We start from the raw sequence: 21,570 nt of genomic DNA, 5'->3' as shown, positions 1-21,570 counted from the left end.
ACGGCACATAACAACAACAACAACAACAATATGGCAGGATTCATTTTCTTACTATTTTTGTGAATCAGCAACTTTCAGTAAATTTATGTCCTTGTCTACATGTTTTTCTTTGCATTCATGCATATTTCACTACCTTTTCCCTCTTAGAGAGACAAGATTAAACAGATGCAATATTTAATTCTTTCATGTATTTAAGACTCTGCATTTCTTAAAAGTGTTTAAAATAAAAATAAATATGCATAAAAATAAAAATGCATGTTAACATTTTACTCGTGTGAATTTTCTACATATCAATGGATGTTGTCTGCTTGTAGGACATGTATGTAAGTAAAACTGATACTGCCATGATTTAGAAAAAAAATATGTAAGTTAATTATAGTTTCTACATTCTTCAAAAGTCAATAAAATAGATTTATCACATGTAAGTAACCTGACAATACTTGATAATTTATAAACTTTTCAATTTAATACATTTCAATGACACATACATGCATTTCTCTTTTTTTGATGCTTCTATTCTCCTAACTTTGACTTCAGTAAAACTTTAAAAATTGGCTTCTTTTCCATGATAACACTAATGTTTAAAACATTGTTTTGAGACACAAGAAAGCATTACTGAATCATTTATATCTGCTCATTCCTAACATAAATGCATCTTAAAAAATGGTTCATATTTTAAAAATACAGATTAAAGTGAGACTCTTATCTTTAAGGTTTATCATTACAAATGTATTGTTATTGAGTCATTTCTGTGAACAAAGCTAAAAAAAGATGTAGTCGTTCCTCTTAGAAATTCATGTGTCCATAATGATATTTCCAATTAAGTTCCAATAGTAAATAGTATGTTGGTTTTCTTTTCGTTGTTGTTGTTGTTGTTGTTGTTGTTGTTGCTGTTGCTATGTGCCTTTGAGTCACTTGCACCTCATAGCAAGCCAATGTACAGCATCTCAGAACCCTTCTATTCTGAGTCAACCTTATGTCTCTGTCTAATGCCATTATCTAAGTCATTGTGTTAATCTATCTCATCTTATCTCATCCATGGTCTTCCTCTCCTGAACTGTCCCTCCAGCCTTCCAATCATGATATCCCTCTCCAAGAACTAGTCCCTCTCCAAGAACTAGTAGTCCCCCCTTACAACATGCCCCAATTATGTCATATGGAGCTTCAAAACCCTAGCTTCCAGGGAGCAGCCTGTTTTCACCTTCTCTGGGATGAAACTTTTTGCTCTCCTAGTGGTAGTGTTGTTATGTGACTTCAAGTCGCCTGCGACTCATACTGATCCTATGCAAAATAACCCTAAACCCTACTCTATCTCTCGCCAATCTTATTGCCTCCAACATACCTATCCACATTACCCCAGTGACTGAATCAATCCATTTCATTGATGGTCTTCCTCTCCTGCCCTGTCCCTCCACCCTTCCAAGTATGGTGTCCCTCTCCAAGGACTAATCCCACCTTGCAACATATGTCCAAAGTATGTCAGAAGAAGCTTCAGAATCCTTGCCTCCAAGGAGCAGCCTGGCTTCACCCTCTCCAGAATGAACTTGTTTATTTGCTCCTAGCATTCCATGGTATATTCAATACTCATCTCCAGCACCAAAGCTCAAAGGCATCAACTCTCCTTCTATCACCCCTAATCATTGTCCAGATCTCTGATGCATAGCAAGTAAGAGCAAAGATCATGGCACACCTTAGTCTCCAGACTGACATCGTTGCTCTTCAGTGTTTTAGACAGGTCTCTGAAAGCAGACTTTCCCAAGGCAATTTCTTTTAATTTCCTGGCTGCCACAGGCAACTTGATGGCACATAAAAACAATTATGTAACTATATACTATATAGTGTAGAATTTTCATTTAATTGTATGCATTTAATTCTAGATTTAGCCTCCTTACCTCTAATACTAAAATAAGAAAAAAAAAACATTGAGGTTGTTATTGTTAGGTGTATGTGTTATTGAGCCAACTATGAACAATAGCTCTGCTCTGTCCTGAGACAATCTCATTATCTCTGACACATCTGCCCCAGTGACACAGTAACTGTCAATCCAGGGTGTTCCTTTTCTGTGCTGATTCTCTACAACTCCAAACATGATATCCTTTGCCAAGGACTTGTGCTTTCTGACAACATGCCTAAAGTATGTAAGTTTCAAAATCCTTCCTTCAAAGGAATAATGTCATTTCTCCTATCCAGGTCAGAGATTTTTTGTTATCTTGGCAGTCTATGGTATGTTCAATATTCTTTTCCAGTATCACAACTCAAAGGCATCAATTCTTTTGTCATCCTTAGCCATTGGCCAATTCTCAGATGTATAGCAAACTATTGAGAAAACCATGACCTGAATCAGGTATACCTTAGCCTCTATACTGACATTGTTCCTCTTTCTAACTCTGGAGAGGTCCCTGACAGCAGAGTTTCCCAGAGTAACTCACTTTTATATCCTGACTGCTGGAGCCAAGAATGTTGATTGTGGAAAAAGCAATGTGAAATTTTTAACAATCTCAATCCCATCTTCATCTATCATGGTGCTGCCAGTTGAGTCTAGAGTCTTTCTTTAATCCTGATGCTACATTCTTTTTCATAAACTCCAGTGTCCCAAACAATCTGTTCCACATATAGATTAAAAGATTATGTGGAAAGATAACATCCCTAACACACTTCTTTCTTAATTTTGAACCAATCATTATTCCCATTCCCTGTTCCTGTGACAGCTTCCTGGCCTAGGTACAGGTTCAAATGTGCACAATCAAATATTCTGAGATTGTCATCCTTCTCGATGTCAGCCACAATTTGTTGTTATTCTCACAGTCAAACGGTTTTTGATAAATAAAATACAAATGGAAGTTTTTCTAGTATTCTTTATTTTCAGCCATGATCTATTTGACATTGGCCATGATATCCCGAGTGATATGATTTCTCAACTATATTGTATTTCCGGAAGTTCTTTGTCAATGTCATATTCTAGTAATTTTTGGATAATCTTCAGCAAGATTTTGCTTGCAAGTGATACTGTTCAATAATTTTCATACTCTGTTGGGTTACTATACATGTTTAATTTAAAAAAAAAAACAACAACATACCTGGGATGATAGGTAAATTAAACAGGTATGTATAGGTAAATGAGACACCCATAATTATGTAGGTTTGATAGGTGATATATCTATTTATATATAATATTAATATAACTTGGCAAAATGACTGGAAGAGATCTATATTTGTTCCCATTCCAAAGAAGGGTGACCCAACTGAGTGCGGAAACTACAGAACAATATCATGGACTTCACATGCAAGCAAGATTCTACTGAAGAGTATCCAAAAACTACTGGAACAGCACACCAGCAGAGAACTTCCAGAAGTCCAGTCTGGGTTTAGAAGGGGTCGTGGTACTAGGGATATTGTAGCTAATGTTAGATGGATCTTAGCTGAAAGCAGGGAATACCAGAAGAATGTCTATCTGTGTTTCATTGATTATACAAAGGCATTTGACTGTGTGATCATGACAAACTGTGGCTGACTCTGAGAAGAATGGGAATCCAAGAACATTTAATTGTGCTAATAAGAAACCTATACTTGGACCAAGAGGCAGTCGTCAGAACAGAGCAGGGTAGCACCACATGGTTAAAAATTGGGAAGGGCGTACGCCAGGGATGTGTCCTATCTCCATACCTTTTCAACCTGTATGCAGAGCAGATTATATGAGAGGCTGGGCTCTATGAGGAGAAGTGTGGTGTCATGATTGGAGGAAGATCTATTAACAATCTGCGTTATGCAGATGACACAACTCTGCTTGCCAAAACTGAGGAGGACCTCATGCACTTGCTGCGGAGGGTCAAGGACTGCAGCCTTCAGTATGGACTGAGGCTCAATGTCAAGAAGACAAAGATTCTTACTACTGGACCAATTGGTAGCATCAGGATAGATGGCGAAGAGATTGAGATTGTTCACAGCTTCAGCTTGCTCGGCTCCATGGTCAACAAACACTCTTGGCACCAGCAGCCAGAAAATAAAAAAAAAAGTATTGTGATGGGAAAGTCTGCTGTTAGGGACCTCTTTATAGTTCTCAAATGCAATGGTGTCTCTCTAGAGACTAAGGTGCATCTGATACAGGCAATGGTCTTTGCAATCACTTGTTATGCATCAGAGAGTTGGACAATGACTAGGGAGGACAGAAGGAGAATTGATGCCTTTGAGCTGTGGTGCTGGAGAAAAGTATTGAATGGACCCTGGACTGCCAAGAAAACAAACAGATTCATCCTGGAGAGGGTTAAACCAGGCTGCTCCTTGGAGGCAAGGATTCTGGGGCTTCGTCTGACATACTTTGGACATGATGTAAGGAGAGACATGTCCTTGGAGAGGGACATCATTCTTGGTTGGGTGGAGGGACAGTGCAGGAGGGGAAGACCCTCTATGAGGTGGATTGATTCAGTGACTGGGGTAATCGGGGTGGGTGCGTCAGAGGCAATGCGATTGGCACAGGGTAAAGCAGGGTTTAGGGCTGTTGTACATAGGGTCGCTATGAGTTGCAAATGACTCAATGACATATAAAAACAACAACAACAATATTAACAGTAGACAAAGCAAGGGATAAACCTATGAAAACTTGTAAGAAAAAAACTTAAAATGATTTCAGGGTTATAATCTTAGGAACCATGAAGTTCAGTTGACGTAATAGTGTCTATAAAACTAATGTTCCATATTATACTCAGAGAGATCTAGTAGTCTAGCCTGTAGATAATTGTACTGCAAACCCAGAGGTCATCTGTCCCTGATGATTAAAATTCACCAGTGTCTCCACAGAAAAAAGATAAACACAAGCCAGTCTAATTTAAAATTTTGGAAATCAGCTGGAGAGTCAGATATAAATCAATTCCAGTTGAATAGCAATGAGATCTTTCTATTTGCAACTTGTTACTTTGGTGATTAGTGATTAAAAATTCCAAAGTTTGCAAGACGCTGAGGTGCAACAGCTGGTCTCCCTCTGCCCAGAGGCAAGAACAGTAAGGAAAACAGAAAACCATTAGTTCAAAGGACTGTTGAACCATGTGTCTTCAGTCTTTCTAACCATAAAATCAGGACTAGATGATGACCAGCTATCTATAACTGTTAATAACTCTAAAAGAAACAGAAAAAGAGAGTTTCTGACAAAGTGGGTGAGAAATGTAAAAGAAAATTCAAAATAATTTAAAAAAAAATAACTATCTCCTGTTTAACAGAGACTGGTGGAATCTCTGAGACTCTGGCTCTTGGTCATACTTCAACACTAAAATTGAGTCACTGTTTGACTCAATATTCACTCAAACACTGTTTACAGTTGTTCAGTGCCTTCATGTTAAGGACAACTCATAGCAATCCTATGAAAACGAGATCTCAACATTGTCTATCCTACAAGGCCTTCATTGTCTCTGTCATGCTGACATCCATTGTGTTAGTCACTGCACCAACCCATCTACTTGACTGTCTTCTTCTCTTTAACCAACCCATTATCTTTCCCAGCATGATGTCTATGCTGGTTCCTCCTGAAAATATGGCAAAGTGAGTGAGATCATGTGCGACTATCCTTGCTTCTAAGCCGTTCTTCTTTCAATACAAATTTATATACTTTTTTGGCAGTTCCATGTTGCATTCTAGAGAAACGATGGCAGTTTTAGAATATGATTCAGATCTTTTATTCATAGGGTCACTATGACTATGAGTCATATTCAGCTCAATAGCACTTAACAGCATTGCAACATGGTATACTCAAGACTTTCTAACAACACCAGAGATCAAAGACATTGATTGGTCTTCTGCCTTCCTTATTCTTTGATTGTCCAATGTTCAGATGCATAGGAAACAATTCAAAATACCAAAGCTTGAAACACCCACACCTTCGTCTTTAAACTGACCCCTTGCTCTTTGGAATTTTTGAGAGGTCCACAATAGTATTTTTCCCCAAAGCAACATGTCTTTTGATTTCTTGGCTGCTGCTATCTTGGATGTTGATTGTGGATTCTATAAAATGAAATAATGGACAACATAATCTATCTCTATCTATCTATCTATCTATCTATCTATCTATCTATCTATCTATCTATCATCCATCTATCATAGCAATGTCTGCTTGGGCTAGTGGTGAGGGGTTTTGTTTTCTTGATGCTGAGATGTAACCTAAGCAGAAAATTGTAGTCTTTGATCTTCTGTAATAAGTACTTCAAGTTTTGTTTTTCTTTCACTTTCTTAACACAAGGTTGTGACATCTGCAAGTATAGATTGTTAAATGAGTCTTCTTCCACTCCTGAGGCACATTCTTTCACATAGAGTCCAGTGTCTTGAATTATTTACTCAGTAAACAGACTGAATAGCTACAGAAAAAGGGTACAACCATGATACACACCTATCCTAATTGTAATCTATGCAGAGTTCCCTAGTCCTGACCAGACAACAGCTTCTTGATATATGTATAAGTTTTGCATGAGCATGGTTAAGTGTGCTGAAATTCCTATCTTTTTTCAATGTCAGCCATAATTTGCTATGAGCCATACAAAGGCCTTTCCATTATAAACAGAGCACAAGTGAATAGATTTCTGGTGTTCTTCCCTTTCAGTCAAGATCCATCTGATATTAGGAATTATATCCTTCTTTGTATTCAAATTATATTTCTCTTCTGAATCCAACTTGAGTTCCTGGAAATTCCAAGTCAATACAACATTCTGTCATTTTTCTAATAATCTTTGGTAAAATTTTATTTGCATGTGATGGTGTTGTTATTATGTGGCATTGAGTCACCTGCAATCCTATGTACAGCAGCTCTGAACTCTGCCTTGTCCTGAGTCAGTCTCACTAATTTCGACACACCTAAACTCATTGCCCCAGTTACTGTATCAATAATCTCATTCAGGATCTTCCTTACCCATACTTTCCCTCCACCCTTCCACACAGGGTGTCATTCTCCAAGGACCTGTCTCTCCTGACAACATGCCCAAAATATATAAGACAGAGATTCAAAATCCTAACCTCCAAGGAGAGCCTTGGTTTCACCCTCTTCAGGAAAGAATTATTTGTTTTCTTTGCAGTCCATGGTATTCTCAAGACTCTTCACCAGCACCACAGCTCAAAGGCATCAATTCTCCTTCTATCCTCTTTGGTCATTGTCCAACTCTCTGATTCATATCTAGCAATTGCAAAGACCATGGACTGGATTCGGCACACCTTAGCTGCTAGACTGACATCGCTTCTTTTCAACAGTCCGGAAATGTCCCTGACAGCAGATTTTCCCAATGAAATTCATCTTTTGATTTTCTGGTTGCTGGTGTGCTAAGAGTGTTGTTTGTGGACCCAAACAAGCTATAATTGTTAACAATCTCAATCTCTTCTCCACTAATCATGGTGCTGTCAATTGACCCAGTGGTGAAAATATTTGTTTTCTTGATGTTGAGCTTCAATCTATATTGAAGAATACAGTACTCGACATTTTACACGGAGTGCTTCAGGTCTTCTTCAGTTTCAGCAAACACAGCTATGTTATCTGAGTAATAAAGGTTGTTGATGAGTATTACTCTAATCCTGATGTCACATTTCTTTCCATAAAGCCCTGCTTCCCGAATGATTTGTTCTACATATAGATGGAAAAGGTACGGAGACAGGATGTATCCCTGATACACTTTTTTCCTGATTTTGAACCATGCAGTGTTTTTCTCCTTTTTTCTGAGGCCTTCTTCCTGGTCCAAGTATAGGTTTCTCATAAGCACCATCAAGGGTTCGGTGATTCCCATTCTCCTCAAGGTTAGCACAATTTTTTGTGATCCTCACAGTCAAATGCCTTTGCATAGTCAATGAATCACAGATAAACATTCCTCTGGTATTCTTTGCTTTCTGCCAAGATCCATCTAACATTGCTAACAATGTCTCAAGTGTCACGACCTCTTCTAAATCCAGCTTATATTTCTGGTAGTTCTTTGTCAATGTTCCAGTCATTTCGGGATAATATTCAAGTTTTGCTAGTGTGTGATATTAGTGATATTTTTTGATAATTTCCACACTTTGTTGGGTCAACTTTTTTTTTTTGGAATGGGAATAAATATGGATCTCTTCCAGTCAGTTGGTCAAGTAGTTGTCCTGCAGATAGATATTAATAATTCTGTTAATTATTAAATTCTTTTGGATCATACTGTTTGGCAAAGGGAACAAATATCTCCTAGACAGATAACCAGATAATTGTCCTTTATATTTGCTAGCAGAGGTTGATGAAAACATTCAGGGTTACATTCATTTTCTCACATATTAACTTGTTTTCCACCAATTCCTAGGCCTTATTTTTTGCCGACATTTTTAATGTAGTTTGGACTTCTTACTTCAGTACTACTGGATGTTGATCATAAGCTGTCTGAAATGTCTCAGTGTAGACTAATTCTTTCGGATGTGATGACTGTGTATTTCTTCCAACTTCTCTCTTTTTCTCTCTCTCTTTAATGTTTTTCCTTCCAACTTTTTTGATGCTTCCTAAATCATTCACGATTTTGTTCACAGACTCGTGAGTGTTAAAACTTGAGACTTGCGTGTTTTATTTTTTTAGTCAAACACTACACTACACTGGCTTGTAAGAGAATAAAATAAATAAATAGAATAAATAACAGGCAGGAATGCAGTCCTTAGAAATATCAATCATATGATATCAAGGCATAAAACACCAAAGACACAAGAAAGAAGAATAAATGGAAACAGGCTGAAAGTGAGATAAGTGTTCTTAAAATGTAGGAGTCAAAAACCACAATAAGTTTGACTTACTGAATGAAAAGCCAATTTGCTATGTAAATTTTCTCTCAAATCACAATGTTGTTGTTGTGGATTACTGTCAAGTTGATAAGAAGTTTAAAAATGAACTACTTGCTTTCTGACCACGCAATTAAACAGATTCAAAAGTATATATTGTTGTTGTTGCTGCTATTGTATACCTTGAAGTGAAAACTGACACATTCAGGTTTTCAGAGGCAGTGAATCGGATGGAAAGGAGGAGAAGATGGCTCGTTTTTCTCCAGGAAAGCAGTTGCTAGATTCCAGCTGTGTACTGGCTGGCTATGTAATTCCTTTCCACTTGGCAATGTAATGCCTTAACACTTAGGCACTAAAGTTCCTTAAAACTATTTGAGCATAAAAATATGAATAACATTCTAGATTTATCTATGCAGGTTCTTTTGTCCTTAGAATATATTTCTATACTGACATTCAATCAAACTATTTTCTTTTAGAGACTTCCTTAATACTTCATTCTGTATGTATTTAACATTACTTGATGACCAGCTTAGCTGGTTTATTTTTTTCTTTTAGTTTTCAATGTTAAAATGCCAACTATTTAACAATTAACAGTTCCAATTCTCTACAATTTGGAGGCTTTCAGCTTCTAGAATTTTCATGATAGTAAATACATCTCCTGCAATAGAGAACAGAAAATCTACTCTATTTTACAATTATTTAAATTCAGCAATTCAGAATTTAAGATTTTCTTCATATATATGAATACTATACCTATAAATATCCATTGAATTATCATGATAAATATAAGACATCTATATGAATAAATTATATATCATTATTTAAATTTGAGTACTATTAAATTCAATTTATGTTCACATATTCAGTTAACATTTAACTACTAAATGCCATCCTGATAATTTTTATTTTTCATTCTGCTTACTTCATTTTCTAAACTACAATTTCCTCTTCATTTTATAACGAGCTTTTCTTACCAACATGTTGTTGCTGGGTGTTATAATATGTATACGATTATATATGTTGCTGTATCAAGATTAGGGTGTTCTGGTGGCTGAGCAGAAAGCAATTGTGCAGCCAACACTAAGTTGCAAGGTTCAGATTCACCCACTGCTCAACAGGAAAGAGATGTTGCTGTTGTTGTTAGGTGTCTTGGAATATAACTCATAATGACCCTATGAACAATAGATCTGAAACATGTCCTATCCTATATCATCCTCATACTTTCTAATATGCTTGAGCCCATTGCGTCAGTCACTGTGCCATTCCATCTCATTAGGAGTCTTCCTCTCCATTGTTGACTTCCCACCTTTCCAAGCATGATATCCCTTTCCAGGGACTGACAAATGTCTTCTAGCAACATGTTCGAAGTATGAGAGATTCACAGTCTTTGCCTCCAAAGACATGTACATTTGTTCTTTTGAAAGTCAATGGCATATTCAGGACTCTTCTCCACTGCCACAATCTAAAGGCATCAATTATTTTCTCATCTTTACTCACTGTGCATCTCTCAGATATATAGTAGTCAATAGAGAGGACCATGGCCTGGATCAGGTGCACTTGAATCTCCAGACTGACATTGTTGTTCTTTCACACTCTGGAGAGTTCTTTGATAGTAGATTTTCATAAAATAACTCATCTTTTGATTTCCTGACTTCGGATGCCAAGAATGTAGATTGTGGGTACAAGCAAGATGAAATCGTTATTAACTTTATTTTTTCCCCATCTATCAAGATCTTGGTCTGGTGGTAAGAATTTTTTAGTGTAAAGTTGCAATTAATATAAAAGGATACAGTCTTTGATCTTCTAAAGACAGCACTTTAAGTCCTCCTCAATTTTGATGAGCAAGGTTGTGTCATTTATATAATGCTGTTGTTCATGAGTCTTTCTCCAATCCTGATGTCATATGCTAGTTCATAAAGTCCAACCTTTTGAAGGATCTATTCAGCATATAGATTGAAAAGATATGGAGAAAGAATACAACCTTGACAAACTCCTTTCTTCATATCAACCATGCAATATTCCTTTGCTCTTTTCAGACAAAAGCTTATTGTTTTAAGTGTAGGTTTCACATGAGCATAATCAGGTGTTCTGAGATCCCCATTCTTCGTAATATTAGGCAAAACATTTTGTGAGCCACATAGTCAAATGCCTTTACATAAGTAAAAAAAAAACCCACAATTTGACATCCTCCAGGTACAAAGGTCCATCTGTCATCAGCAATGATATCCTACTGCCATAGCATCTTCTAAACCCAAATTGAATTTATGGCAGTTTGTAAATTTTTGGATAATCTTAGCAAGATTGTTCTTGCATGTGATATTAGTGATATTGTTTGATAACTTCCACATTTTGTTAGATCACCTTTTTTATATATTTATAGATCTTTACCAGTGAGTTTGGTAGGTATATATCCTCCAGATTTCTCAACATAGCCTAGTGAACACATCCAGAACTGCATCTGTTTGCTGAAACATGTCAAGTGGGATCCCATCTATTCTTGGGGCCTTATTTTTTTATTATTATTAATTTAAATGAAAATTTACAGAGACATTGGATTTCCATTCATTCATTGTTGCATTTTTCTCCCTGCCCACCACTCCCCACACCCCAGTACACTCTTCTATTTGAAAAGCAAAAGAAGAGTTCTTTCCTTGTTTTACAATCCCTCCCACCAGGTCCACTCTGTTATGCAGCCTTCGTTCTGGACTCCTGTCATGACAATAATATCTAATCACACATCCCTTTTAAACAGTTTTTCCCTCATTTGTTTCAATGTAGTATACATTATTTATCCCATCTTTCTCAGTCTCTCCCCAACCCCAATGTCAGTCCTGTTTTACAACAGTGGGGGCTTATATTTTTGCCAGTTCCTTCAGAGCAACTTGAACATCTTCATTTATTACCATTGCTTCCTGATATGGTTCTTTGATAGTCAATTATTTTTGTTATAATGACTCAGTGTATTCCTTCCATCTTCTTTGATGCTTCCTACATCATTCAAGATTCTACTCATAGCTTCTTTCAGTATTGAAACTCAAGGCTTGAATTCTTTCTTCAGTTCCTTCAGCTTGAGAAATGCCATGTTAGTTCTTCCTTTTTAATTTTCTGACATCAGCTTTTAGCATATTCCATTATAATTGTATGTTTTGTCTTCATGAGTTGCCCTTTGAAGTCTTCTGTTAACTCTGTAATTTGCTGGTTTCTCCCCTTTGTTTTGGCTTCTCAGCATTCTAGTGTAATATTTAGAGTCTTGCAACATCTCTACATTGATTCTTTTCTTTCAGCTCTGTCTTTGTAATGGCCTGTGCCTTCTTCATACACCTCACAGCTCATTTGGTATTCATTCATTTTTTAAACTCTGGTAGGATAGGCTCAAGGTCATATTTTGTTTCTTGTGGATTTGTTTTCCATTTTCTTGAGCTTCAATGTGAATTTTCCCATGAGTAACTGATAATCTTTTTCACAGTCAGCATCTGGCTTTGTTTTCACAGCTACTATATAGCTTCTCCAGTGATCTTCCCCCCCCCCCAATGATGGCTTAAACAGATGTAATCAATACTATTCCTGTGTGATTCAGGGGACGTCCATGTGTCTAGTCACTATTTTTGGTTTTTATAAAAGGTATTTGCATTAAGTAAATAGTAGATTGTACAGTACAGAATTCTATCATTCTATCTCCAGCCTCATTTCTGTACCAAATCTGTACTTTTTCAATGTTAGTCCTTTTTCCTTCTTTCTAACTTTTGTATTTCAATATCCATTTATTGTTAATAAATCTTGGTTGCATATTACATCAATTTTAGACTGCAAAAGTTGGTAAAAATCCTCTTCTTCCTCTTTCACTTCTGGACCTAGCAACATTGTCTTGATGTTGAATCCCTGACATATGTGCAAGTAGGTTTACTTGTCCTCATGGTTTTTTCTTATGGGTGTCCTATATCTGTGAGTTTAGGTATTGGGGAATTGTCTTTGCATGTTGTTTCTCTTAATACCTGTTGTATTGTAATGTGCAGTTGAGTCGATTCTAACTCATAGTGACCCTAAAAATGATAGCTCTGAACATTGCTCTATTATGAGCCAATTTCATCATCTCTGACACACCCACCCCCATTACTCCAAAACGACTGGAACACCACATCAACAGAGAGTTTCCAGATACACAAGCTGAGTTTAGAGGATGTCATTGCACTAGGGATATTACAGTCAATGTTAGATGGATCTTAATTGAAAGGAAAGAGTAATAGAGGAATATCTGTGTTTTATTGACTATGTAAAGGTGTTTAACTATGTGGATCACAACAAATTGTGCTAACTCTGAGTAGAGTGGAAATCACAGAAGACTTGATTGTTTTGTTTTTTCTTTTGAAAGGTCATAGTATATTCAAAACTCTTCTCTGGACTGGAACCCTTATTTACTGTTGGTGGGAGTGTAAAATGGTGCAACCACTGTGGAAAGCGATGTGGCACTTTCTCAAAAAGTTGCAAATAGAGATACCATTTGACCCAGCAATTCCACTACTGAGAATATACCCTAAAGATACAATAAATGGCACCCAAGTAGATATATGCATACTCATATTTATTGCAGCTTTGTTTACAATAACAAGGAGTTTGAAACAACCCAAATGCCCATCAACAAATGAGTGGGTAGAGAAGCTGTGGTATATTCTCACAGTGGAATATTATGCTGCATTGAAAAACAAGGAACTCATGCAATATTATTCAAAATGGGTGACCCTGGAGGACATTATGCTGAGTGAGGTATCTCAGTCACAAAGGGACAAATGCTATATGGTGCCACTGTTGTAGAATGAGGCTGACATCAGGGTGGGGGTAAGACTGAGAAAAACTGGATGAAATATGTTTACGGCATTGAAGTCTTTGGGGGAGAGAATATTTCATATTTTAGGGCATTATGTTTATTGTAAGAGTACGGAATGAGGGTTGCAGAATGGATTAATTTTTGGGATTGGGGGATGTGTGTGGGGGATTGCGTACCAATGAGGGAGTTTTTCTTTTGTGTTCGAAGGAGAGGAGCAAATGGGGGTGAGGAGTGGGGGGGCAGGGAGAGGGGTGCAATAATGAATGAATGGAATTCCAAAATCTCTGTAGATGTTCATTGAAATGAAAAATAAAGAAATTAAAAAAAAACTCTTCTCTGTCACCACAGTTCAAAGACATCAATTTTTCTGTCATCCTCATTCATTGTCCAGCTTTCAGATACATAAGAAGCACCAAGGTCTGTATCAGATGCACTTTAGACTTTATACTGATATTCTTGCTTTTTTTGTTTTTTATTTGATTGTTCTTATGTAAACCTGTACTTGGCCCAGGAGGCAATTCTCAGAACAGAAACACTGCATGGTTCAAAATCAGGGAAGTGTATACCAGGGATCCATCCTATTATCATACCTTTTCAATCTATATGTGAAACAGATCATCTGAGAGGCTGGGCTCTATGGGGAGGAATGGCACAACCTTGTCATTATGCAGATCACACAACCTTGCTAACTGAAACTGAGGAGGACCTGAGACATTTGCTACAGATGGTCAAGGACTGCAGCCTTCAATATGAACTGAAGCTCAGCATGAAGAAAAAAAAGATTTTCATCATTGGGCCAAATGATAAAGAGACAGAGATTGTTATCAGCTTTACCTTGCTTGGTTCTACAACAAACACTCTTGATACCAACAGCCAAGAAAATGAAAGATTAATTACATTGTGAAAATCTGCTGTCAGGAACCTCTCCAGAATAATGAAGAGCAATAATGTCAGTCTAGAGACTAAGGTGTGCCTGATCCCAGCCATAGTCTTCACAATTACTTGCTATGTGTTAGCAATCTGAAAAATGACTAAGAATTAGAGAAGAATAATTGGTGGCTTTGGGTTGTGGTGCTGGAGAAGAGCATTGGACACACCATAGACTGCTTGAAGCATGAACAAATTTGTCCTGGAAACAGTGAAAAAAAGTTGCTCTTTGGAAACAAGGATTTTTAAGCTCAATCTAATATACTTTGGGCATGCTGCAAGGAGGGACAGTACTTGGAGAGGGACATCATGGTTGGAAGGGTGGAGAGACAGCAAAAAAAATGAAGACCCTAGATGAAATGGATTGGATAGACTCAATAACTAGTTGTTGTTATGTGTAGTAGAGTTATCTACAACTGATAGTGACCCTGTGTACAACAGCTCTGAAGCCTGCTCTATCCTGAGCCAGTCTCACTGACTCTGACATAGCTACCCCCATTTCTCCAGTTACTGTATCAATTCATCTCATCCATGATCTTACTCTCCTGCACTGTTCCTCCATCGTTCCTCCATCCATACAAGCATGATGTCCTTCTCCAAGGACCAGTTCCTCCTGGCCACTTGCCCAAAGTATGTGAGATGGAGCTTCAAAATCCTAACCTCCAATAAGAAGTTTGGTTTCACTCTCTTCAACACAGATCTATTTGTTTTCTTAGCTGTCCATGGTATGTTCAATACTCTTCTCCAGCACTACAACTCAAAGGTATACATTCTTTTTCTGTTCTCTTTCATTATTGCCCAGCTCTCTGATGCATAGAAAATAATTGTGAAGACATGGCCTGTATCAGGTACCCTTTAGTCTCTAGACTTACATCACTGCCTCTCAGTAATGTGGAAATGTCTCTGACAGCAGATTTTACCAATGCAATTTGTCTTTTGACTTTCTAAGTGCTGGTGCCAAGAGTGTAGATTGTGGAGCAAGCAAGCTGTAATTGTTAACAACCTCATTCTCTTCATCTTTCATGATGCTTCCAATTAATCCATTAGTGAGAACTTTGTTTTCCTAATGTTGAGCTTCAACTCAAATTGAAGACTGCAGCCCTTGCTCTTCTGTAACAAGCACTTCAAGTCCTCCTCAGTTTAAGCAAGCAAGGTTTGTCATCTGCATAACATAGGTTGTTGATGAGTCTTCCTCTAATTTAGATGTCACATTCCTCCTCATAAAGCCCAGGCTCCTGAATGATCTGTTCTGCATATAGAAAGAAAAGGTATGAAGACAGGATGCATCCCTGACACTCTCACTTCCTGGTTTTGAACCATAGCTTAGATATGTATATATTTGCTTGTTTATCATCTACTCTTTTGAGTACAGTTCTTATTTGTCAGGTGTTTTATTAAACAGAGATTGCAGATTAAGACAAACAAGGAAAAGAGATTGGTCATTCACTTCTGAAATTACAGATCTTTGAAAACCCTATGAACAATAGAACATAATTAGACTATTAGATAACTCTGGAAGACAAAAAAAATTGTGAGGGAATATTTGCAAATGAAGGCATAAATATTGATATAGTAGGCATCAGAAAGCTGAGATGAACTGTCTTTGACCACTTTAAATCAGAAAACTGTATGATCTACTACATTGAGGATGAAAAAGCAAAGAAAAATAGGTTTGCATTCATGATCAAAAAGACCATTTCTAAAACTATCCTGAAGTTCAATTTTATGGCTGAGGCTCAATGTAAAGAAGACAAAGATTCTCACCACTGGACCAATTGGCAGCATCAGGATGGATGGTGAAGAGATTGAGATTGTTAACAACTTTAGTCTGCTTGGCTCCATGGTCAACACTCTTGGCACCAGTAGCCAGGAAATAAAAAAACATATTGCAATGGGAAAGTCTGCTGTTAGGGACCTGAAGAGCAATGGTGTCACTCTGGAGACTAAGGTGAGTCTGATAGAGGCCATGGTCTTTGCAATCACTTGTTATGCATCAGAGAGTTGGACAATGACTAGGGAGGATAGAAGGAGAATTGATGTCTTTGAGCTGTGGTGCTGGAGAAGAGTATTGAATGTACCATGGACTATCAAGAAAACAAACAGATTCATCCTGGAGAGGGTTAAACCAGGCTGCCCCTTGGAGGCAAGGATTCTGGGGCTTCCTCTGACATACTTTGGACATGTTGTAAGGAGGGACAAGTCCTTGAAGAGGGAAATCATGCTTGGGAGGGTAGAGGGATGGTGCAAGAGGGGAAGACCCTTTATGAGGTGGATTGATTCAGTGACTGGGGTAATCGGGATGGGTGTGTCAGGGGCAGTGCGATTGGCACAGGATAGAGCAGGGTTTAGGGCTGTTATACATAGGGTCGCTATGAGTCACAAGCGACTCAATGGCACATAACAACAACAACAACATACATACACATACATAAACACTTAATAAACCACTATCATTCATATATATGCACCAACATTCAAAGTTAAAGTGGAGGAAATAAATCAGCATCATGTAAATCAATCCTCAATATGATAAACTAAAAGATAGATTCAGTATGTCTAGCAACACACTAATAAAACTGTCAGGCGTACAAATATCACTGTGCAGGATACTCTTCTCTGACCCCAGCTGAGGCCTGTGGCAGAGCAGCAGGATAAGGTGTTTGATGAGTGTATTTGTCATGGATAATTACTCAGTTAGGTCTTTGGTGCTGGTGGTTTGCATGACGCCTGAGGGCTATTAAGCTTCAGGACCGTGCCAGCACAAGGATGTGATGTGACTGGCTTCTTGGTTACCCAGGGAGGTCAACGTTAAGCCTGCTGAAGTCCCAGGCTAAAATTTGACTGTCTTCCTGGATTCATGGTGAGGTCCACTTCAGATTTGCTTAATTAAAATATTATTTCAATATTATATATCTTCATTTAGATATTCTTATATAAAGAATAAAGATATGCATAGATGAAGGATGTGCATAGTCTTAGAATTCATTTATTAAAAAAGTACTATTTGAAGTTTCCCCTGATATATTTTGACTTAGGACCAGAATATAGACTTTAGATTTCACTGCATGTATATGTATATATTTGTATTGTTCTTAGATGCTGGGAGTGCCATCCACCTCCAAAGAAATAACTTGCCTCCAGAAACTCTATGAAAGTTATACAAGTGTTCAGGTCTTTCATTCATAACGTTGCTATGAACCATCTACGACTCGACAGCACTTAACAACAACAACATCTATGGATAAGAGACTTTAATCTTTTCCTACTCTGTGTGATCCTCATCATCTCTGACCCAAACACATTCATTGCTGCAGTCACTATGTCAATTGATCCATTTAGGGAATCTTCCTCTCTTTTGCTGACTTTCTACCTTTCCAAGCCTGATACCCCTTTCTAAGGAATAGCCTCTTCTCCCAACATGTCTAAAGTATGAGAGATGAAGCTTCACCATCCTTGTTTCCAAGGAGCACTCTGGCTATACCTTTTCCAAAACATATGTTAGTTCTTTTGGCAGTCTATTCAATTCTCTTCTCCAACACCACAACTCAAAAGCATCAATTCTTCTATAATCCTTATTTACTGCCCAACTCTTAGATACCAAATAAATTATTGAGAAGACCATGGCCTGAATCAAGGGCACTTTACAGCCACCTCACAGATTGATGCCTACAAATTCCTGATGGCTGGGCCAGCTTGAAGTAGACCTTTGTCAGCATCCAGGAACCATACCATAGCTCGGGAACAATGAGGTCTTGGTAGGCTTGAAGCAGATCTTCACAGGCAACCGGGAATACAGCTACGTCACAGTCCTGTGCCAGCACAGTCCTGAGGCTTTAGCAGGCACTAAAGAAACAACTGAGCCATAGTCCAAACCAAATACCTCCATCTAGAGCACTATCCTGCTGTACCATCAAGGGCCTCAGGTGGGACCACAAAAGGTTATGTTACACTATTTGTATTTCTGATTGTTTAAAAATTTGCTGTTAGAAGTGCAATACAAATCGATCAGTTCATTATATTGAAGATTGATTTGCATGCTGCTAATTACTTCATGGCTAGGTGTGTATATGTGTTTGCTATTATGTGCCACTGAGTTCCGTGTGATTTATACCTATACAAAATAGCTCTGAAGTCTAACAACCTGAGCCAATCTCACTGCTTACAGCACACCTACCCCCTGTCAATCCATCTCATATAGGGTCTTTCTCTCTATAATGTTCCTCCAGCATTCCAAGCATAATGTTCTTCTCCAAGGATTAGTCCCTCCTCACATTACCAAAGTACGTGAGATGGAGCCTCAAAACACTTGCCTCCAAATAGCAACATAGTCTCACCATACATAGGACTTATTTGTTTTCTGGACTGTCTATGATATGTTCAATACTCGCCTCTAGCACCAAAACTCAAAGGCACAGATTCTTCTTTTGTCATCTTCAGTCATTGTTCAGCTTTCTAGTGCATGGGGGGGGGGGGGGTGGAATGCAGACCATGGCCTCGATCAGGACCATCTTAGTCTCTAGACTCACATTTTTGCTCTTCAGCTGATCTTCACATCAGCACTCTAGAACGGTTTCTGAAAGCAGATTTTCTAATGTAATTTGTCTTTTGACTTCCTGACTGGTGGTGCCAAGAGTGTTGATTGTGGAACCAAGCAAGCTGATATTGTTAACGATCTCAATCTCTTCTCCATCCATCACGGTGCTACTAGTTGGCCCACTGGTAAGAATATTTGTCTTCTTGATGTTGAGCTATAATTCATATTGAAGAATACAGTCTTTGACCATTAGCAGAAATGCTTCAGGTCCTCCTCATTTTCAGCAAGCAACGTTGTGTCATCTGTGTAACACAGGCTGTTGATGTGTTTTCCTCCAATCCTGATGACATAGTCCTCCTCATAAAGTGAAGCCTCACAAATGACCTGTTCCATATATAAATTAAAAATACATGGAGACAGGACACAGCCCTCACACACTCCTTTCCTGATTTTGAACCATACAGTATTTCTGTGCTTTGTTCTGAAGACTACTACCTGGTCTAAGTACAATTAAGTGAAGACCAAATCAGCTATGGGAGGATGTCAAGAATATTACTCACAAATAATGCAAAAGGTCATTACAAAAACAGAGAAGGAAGAAAAAAATGAGATGTATATCAGAAGACACTCTAAATATTGCACTAGAGTGGCAAGAAGCCAAAGCAAAGACAAAACCCAGGAAGGTAGTGAGTTGAACAGAAGATTTCAAAGGGCAGCTCATGAAGACAAAACAAAGGATCATAATTAAATGTGCAAGGAGCTAGAGTCAGAAAATCAAAAGGAATGAACTCATTTGACATTTTGTAAGCTAAAGAAACTGAATAAAAACTTAAGCCTCAAGTTGCAATACTTAAGGACAGAATCCGGAATAATCCAGGAAACCTTAAAAGACGAGACTCTTGTCTGAGATGGTATTATCAAATGTTTGTTGCCAGTCAGTAGGTTTTCTTTTCACCCTGTTGGAAAAAGTTTTTTATGTGCACAGGGATTTGATCTGTAGAGGGTCCCATTCATCAATTTTATCCTCCTCAGACTGTGCATTTCTGGCTATATTTGGCAGTCTCTTTATACTGTGGACTAGGGCTTCTAAGCTTGATCCCAGTTTGTCTCTTATGAACTTTATGATTTTGGGCTTTACTCTCAGGTCTCTGATCCACCTTGAGTTGATTTTCATGTATAGTGTAGCTTTGATTTTCTTGTCAAATATCAGTTGACCATAGATGGCTGGGTCTATTTTTCAGTTCTGAATTCTGTTCCAATAATTTATGTGCCTGTCATTGTACCAGTACCATGCTATTTTGTTGACTACTGCTGTGTAGTAAGTTTTGAGGTCAGGGAGTGCTATGCATCCCACCTTATTTTTGTTTCTCAGAAGTGCTTTGAGTCTCATAATGAAAGTTTACAGAATACCCCTGGGCCTCCACAAGATGAAGACTGATAACCCAGTGACAAAATGGTCTAAAATCATGGAAAGAATTTTCAGAGGAAGATATTCAAATGGCCAACAGACACATAAAGAAATGCTCAAAATAACTGGCAATGAGAAAGATGCAAATCAAAACCACAATGAGGTACCATCTCACTCCAGTAACAGTGGCAAAGTTTAACAGGGCATCAAGTAATACATTTTGGAGAGGACGTGGAGAGCACAGGAACACTTATACATTGTTCATGGGATTATAAAATGTTACAACTATTCTGGAAGGCAGTTTAGTGGTTCCTCAAGAAGCTGAAAATAGAAATTCCACATGACTCAGCTATTCCACTGCTTGCATTATATTCTGAGAAAATGAGAACTTCGACATAAAGATTTGTACAGCAGTGTTCATAGCATTATTATTCCTCATCGCAAGAAGGATGAGGGTGTGCAGGGGGAGCGAGGATTAACTGTGGTGTTGTACAATTTGATGGATTTGGGTGTGAGGGATATTGGAAGAATCTGTTCTGGAAAACAATGTATTTGAATTTTGTAAATAAACTAGTAAAATACACTCTCTGCTCCTCGTTGATCCAGATTGCCCTCTCTTCTTGTGAAGTCTCAGCAGCATCCCTGAGACATGATGGTGAATATCAGAGTAAACAGGTTTGGCCACATAGGCACCTGGTCACCAGGGCTGCTTTTAACTCTGGCAAAGTCAATGTTGTCGCCATCAATTGATCCCTTCATTGACCTCAACTACATGGTCTATATGTTCCAATATGATTCCACTTATGGCAAGTTCAGCCGTCAAGCATGAGAATGGGAAGCTGATCATCAATGGGAAAGCCATCTCTATCTTTGAGGAGCGAGATCCCACCAACATCAAGTGGGGTGATGCTGGTGCTGAGTATGTTGTGGAGTCCACTGGTGGCTTCACAACCTTGGAGAAGGCTGGGGCTCACTTGAAGGGTGGTGCCAAACGGGTAATCATCTCTGCTCCTTCTGCTGATGCCCCCATGTTTGTGATGGGCGTGAACCATGAAAAGTATGATGGTACCAAACAATAACAACAATGACATAGAGAGAGCTACATTAGCCTAGTGGACAGAAATTTATGCTACC

This window comes from Elephantulus edwardii, unplaced genomic scaffold, assembly GCF_000299155.1.
Source record: "Elephantulus edwardii isolate Elephantulus edwardi_28Jun2011 unplaced genomic scaffold, EleEdw1.0 scaffold00402, whole genome shotgun sequence".
Taxonomy (NCBI): domain Eukaryota; kingdom Metazoa; phylum Chordata; class Mammalia; order Macroscelidea; family Macroscelididae; genus Elephantulus; species Elephantulus edwardii.
This window is presented reverse-complemented; position numbering follows the sequence as displayed.